The sequence below is a fragment of the Nuphar pumila genome, chromosome 4 (assembly GCF_984573655.1).
Source record: "Nuphar pumila chromosome 4, dmNupPumi1.hap1.1, whole genome shotgun sequence".
Classification (NCBI taxonomy): domain Eukaryota; kingdom Viridiplantae; phylum Streptophyta; class Magnoliopsida; order Nymphaeales; family Nymphaeaceae; genus Nuphar; species Nuphar pumila.
In genome coordinates, this window is record NC_143252.1 from 68683201 (window position 1) to 68688702 (window position 5502).

The window sequence follows — 5502 nt, forward strand, 5'->3', positions numbered from 1 at the left end:
CGCAGGGAAGGGAAGAAAATTTTGCGACGATAATATTAACCCAGTTGGAGGTAATACTCTAGGTAGAAGAGAGAATATCCTTCAAAACAAATGTGCTCGCTTTTAAGTACATTGAATCAACTACAATTTTTATCATTTTGGCAATATTTTCCAGCTTTCTTGATAAGAAATACAAACTTGATGTATGTTTTGATACATTTTGGTGTTGCCTTTTCCTTCTTTCGCGTAGTCGAAAGAATTGCCTTTTCCTCTTTCATAGAGTTGCCTTATTCTTCTATGGCACCGTCGAAAGATTTTTCCTTCTCCTTTAAAAAAGGATCGCCTTATTCATCTTTCGCGTTGTTGAAAGGGTTTCCTTGCTCCTATTGAAAGGATCGCCTTACTCATCTTTTGCGTTGATCGAAAGATTTGCCCTTCTCTTTTAAAAAAGGATTGCCTTATTCATCTTTTTCTTTTTCGAAAGATTTGCCTTGCTCTTGTCGAAAGGATAGCCTTAGTCATCTTTCGCTTTGTCGAAAGAATTGCCTTGCTCCGGTCGAAAGGATTGACTTACTCATCTTTCACTTTGTCAAAAGAATTATCTTGCCCCTGTCGAAAGGATCGCCTTACTCATCTTTCACATTGTCGAAAGAATTGCCTTGCTCCTATCGAAAGGATCGCCTTACTCATCTTTCGCTTTGTCGAAAGATTTGCATTTCTCCTTTCTCAAAAGGATTGCCTTATTCATCTTTCGCGTTGTCGAAAGATTTGCCCTTCTCTTGTCAAAAGGATTGCCTTGTTCATCTTTCGCATTATCGAAAGATTTGCCTTTCTCTTGTCAAAAGGATTGTCTTATTCATCTTTCGCGTTGTCGAAAGATTTTCCCTTCTCCTATCAAAAGGATTGCCTTATTCATCTTTCGCGTTATCGAAAGATTTGCCCTTCTCCTGTCAAAAGGATTGCCTTATTCATCTTTCGCATTGCTGAAAGATTTGCCTTTCTCCTGTCAAAAGGATTGCCTTACTCATCTTTCAACCTGTCGAAAAAATTGCCTTGCTACTATCGAAAGGATCACCTTACTTATATTTTGCTTTGTCGAAAGAATTGCCTTGCTCCTATCGAAAGGATCGCCTTACTCATTTTTCGTATTGTCGAAAGAATTGCTATGCTCCTATCGAAAGGATTGCCTTACACATCTTTCGCTTTGTTGAAAGAATTGTTGTGCTTCTATCGAAAGGATCGTCTTACTCATCTTTCGCTTTGTTGAAAGAATTGCCCTTCTCCTGTCAAAAGGATTGCCTTATTCATCTTTCGCTTTTATCGAAAGATTTGCCTTTCTCCTTTCCTAAAAGGATTGCCTTATTCATCTTTCACGTTGTCAAAAGATTTTCCCTTCTCCTGTCAAAAGGATCGCCTTACTCATCTTTCGCATTGTTGAAAGAATTGTCTTGCTCCTATCGAAAGGATCGCCTTACTCATCTTTCGCTTTGTCGAAAGAATTGCCTTTCTTCTGTCAAAAGAATCACCTTATTCATGTTTCGCTTTTATCGAAAGATTTTCCTTTCTCTTTTCCCAAAAGGATTGCCTTATTCAGCTTTCGCTTTTATCGAAAGATTTGCTTTTCTCCTTTACCAAAAGGATTGCCTTGTTCATCTTTTGCGTTGTAAAAATATTTTCCCTTCTTCTGTCAAAAGGATCGCCTTAGTCATCTTTCACATTGTCGAAAGAATTGCCTTGCTCTTATCGAAAGGATTGCCTTACTCATCTTTCACTTTTTCGAAAGAATTGCCCTTCTCCTATCAAAAGGATTGCCTTATTCATATTTGTATTGTTGAAAGAATTTCCCTTTTCCTTTCCCAAAAGGATTCCCTTATTCATCTTTCGCTTTTATCGAAAGATTTGCCTTTCTCCTTTCCCAAAAGGATTGCCTTATTCATCTTTTGCGTTGTCGAAGGATTTTTCCTTCTCCTGTCAAAAGGATGCCTTATTCATCTTTCGCATTGTCGAAAGATTTGCCTTTCTTCTGTCAAAAGGATTCCCTTATTCATCTTTCGGATTGTCAAAATATTTGCCCTTCTTCTGTCAAAAGGATGTCTTATTCATCTTTCGCATTGTCAAAAAAATTGCCTTTCTCCTGTCAAAAGCATTCCCTTATTCATCTTTCGTGTTGTCAAAAGATTTGCCCTTCTCCTATCAAAATGATTGTCTTATTCATCTTTCGCGTTGTTGAAAGATTTGCCCTTCTCCTGTCAAAACGATTGCCTTATTCAACTTTCGCATTGCCAAAAGATTTGCCTTTCTTCTGTCAAAAGGATAGCCTTACTCATTTTTCGTCTGTCGAAAGAATTGCTTTGCTCCTATCGAAAGGACCGCCTTACTCATTTTTCGCATTGTCGAAAGAATTGCCTTGCTCCTATCGAAAGGATCTCCTTACTCATCTTTCGCTTTGTCAAAAGAATTGCTCTTCTATTGTCAAATGGATTTCCTTATTTATCTTTCACTTTTATCAAAAGATTTGCCTTTCTCCTTTCCCAAAAGGATTGCTTTATTCATCTTTCGCTTTTATTAAAAGATTTGCCTTTCTCCTTTCCCAAAAGGATTGCCTTATTCATCTTTCGCGTTGTCAAAAGATTTGTCCTTCTTCTATCAAAAGGATCACCTTACTCATCTTTCGCATTGTCGAAAGAATTGCCTTGCTCCTATCGAAAGGATCGCTTTACTCATCTTTCACTTTTTCGAAAAAATTGCCCTTCTCCTGTCAAAATGATTGCCTTATTCATCTTTCACGTTGTCGAAAGATTTGCCCTTCCCCTTTCCCAAAAGGATTGCCTTATTAATCTTTCGCTTTTATCGAAAGATTTGCCTTTCTCCTTTCCCAAAAGGATTGCCTTATTCATCTTTCGCTTTTATCGAAAGATTTGCCTTTCTCCTTTCCTAAAAGGATTGTCTTATTTATCTTTCGCGTTGTCGAAAGATTTGCCCTTCTCCTGTCAAAAGGCTTGCCTTATTCATATTTTGCATTGTCGAAAGATTTGTCTTTCTTCTGTCAAAAGGATTGCCTTATACATCGTTCACGTTGTCGAAAGATTTGCCCTTCTCATGTCAAAAGGATTGCTTTATTCATCTTTCGCGTTGTCGATAGATTTGCCCATCTCCTGTCAAAAGGATTGCCTTATTCATCTTTCGCAGTGACGAAAGATTTTCCTTTCTCCTGTCAAAAGGATCGCCTTACTTATCTTTCGCCCTGTCGAAAGAATTGCCTTGCTTCTGTCGAAAGGATTGCCTTACTCAGCTTTCGCTTTGTCGAAAGAATTGCCTTGCTCCTGTCGAAAGGATCGCCTTACTCACCTTTCGCTTTGTCGAAAGATATTCCTTGCTCCTGTCGAAAGGATTGCCTTGCTCATGTCGAAAGGATCGCCTTGATCCTCTTTTGCTTTGTCGAAAGAATTGCCTTGTTCCTATCAAAAGGATTGCCTTACTCATCTTTCGCCTTGTACAAAAAATTGTCTTGCTCCTGTTAAAAGGATCACCTTATTCATCTTTCACACCGTCGAAAAATTTGCCTCATGTTACCTCATTCATCTTTCACGTCGTCGAAAGATTTGCCTCATGTTACCTCATTTATCTTTTGCATTGTCGAAAGAATTGCCTCATGTTGCCTTATTCATCTGTTTACATTGATAAATTTTAATCTTATCCTTCTTCAAAAGAATTGCCCTATTCATCTCACTTTCCTTTCATTCTCGCTCAGGTTAAGGGTCAAACCTAAATCGCAAAAGGTCACCTATTTTAAAAGTTGATTCAGTCTCAGCTATGACACGCCCAAGATCAATCCTTTTTCCAGCTTTAGGGACCTCCATTTTCGTTCTTTTGCAAACCCCCTCTCGGATTTGTTCGTCCAAACTCCGAAGGTCCCATTATGGCTTCTTCATTCGAGGATTCCGTATGGTCGTCTCTTTCAGGATAAGGGTAAGCCTAAACCTCGCTCATCGAGGTATCGTCCCTTTCAGGTTAAGGGTTAAGCCTGAACCTCGCTCCACGAGATATCTTCCGTTCAAGTTTGGGTTAAACCTGAGCCTCATTTCGATAAGATTCCTCGTTTCGATGAGGTAGTTCTCTGAGTCCCATCATGGTTTTTCCCGTCGTGGAATCCATGCTCTTCATGTTCATCTAGGAAAGGATTGTACCTGAGCTTCATCTCATGAGGCATTTTTCTCAAAAATGTCCCATCAAGGTCTTCGTGTATTTCTGTCCCACTCAGGTAAGGGTAGAACCTGAAATTCATCTTGATATATCTTCATCTCATCCGGGTTAAGGGCTAAAACTGAGTCGTTCCAAAAAACTTATCTCATCTCACCCATGAGACTTGATCACAATTCCCATTTTCACCATCCTGAGATTTTCATCCCAAAGTTCCAGCATGATTTCCTCATTTATGTTATTCAACCATATCATTTTCGAGGATTTCGTCTCCCCAAAGCCATTCACGATAAGGTGCTAATCCTGAGAACAATGTTTTTAAAGTAATTCTTCCACACCTAGTTCAGATCTGCTGACTTGGGCATTTTTCAAAATTTGGAGTGTTTTCTTTGCCACTAAGCTCGGCTTTCAGTCGGCTTAGTAGCAAAGAGGGGCCTCTGTGAACACCTTAATTTTTTTAAAAATTTTATAAAAAAAAAAACTATTTTTGCCCCTGGCCCCCATTTTCTGAATAAATTGAGTCAATTTTAATCTAAATTCCAGTTATTTCTCGAATTTTACTAGAATCAAATCCGTTTTCTATATCTGACTCGATTTTGGATCTGGATTCAGTGTTAAAACCCAAATTTGAGCCTCGTTATCCAATTTCCAAATTGAAATTATAAAAATACCAAAAATAGTTTTGAAAGGTTCAGACAGTCTATCTGGTATCCATTTGGATCCACTTCTCTGTATTTCTCAATTCAAGATCCAAAACTTGAATTTTTTTTCAAAACCTGAATCAAACCCGTTTTCTGAAGAAATTTCCAAAGATCAAACCCGAATTCTCAGAAAAACCATTCTTTTATAAATACTTTTGAAATTTGCAAAATTAGTTTAAAATCCTTTAGTTTTTAGAGTTTTACTTCAAAAATACCAAAAAAATAGAAAATACAACTAGAACAAAAAAATAGGAAAAAAAGAAAATCGAAAAAATAGCTTTTAAACACCCCTTTTGAAAAGAAATTGTAAAAGAGCCCCCTTTTTTAAAATGTCAAAAAAAACTAAGGAGCCACCTTTTGTAAAATCTCAAAACCAAGAAGGACCCAATTGAAAGAAAGCCTAACGGCCTCCTATTATAAAACAGGAGGCGCAGGGGTCTTCTTCCATCATCCGTTCTCACCCCCGCACACTTCTCTGTCCTTCACGATCGCCTTTCACCCCCGCACATTCTTCTTCATGATCCTTCTTCCCCCTCCTCTGGTGCTCCCCCTCTCCTTCTCTCCCTGACGCCTTCCCCTTTGAAGAGCTGAAGTCGTTTGTCTCTCAGCAGGATCACAGGTA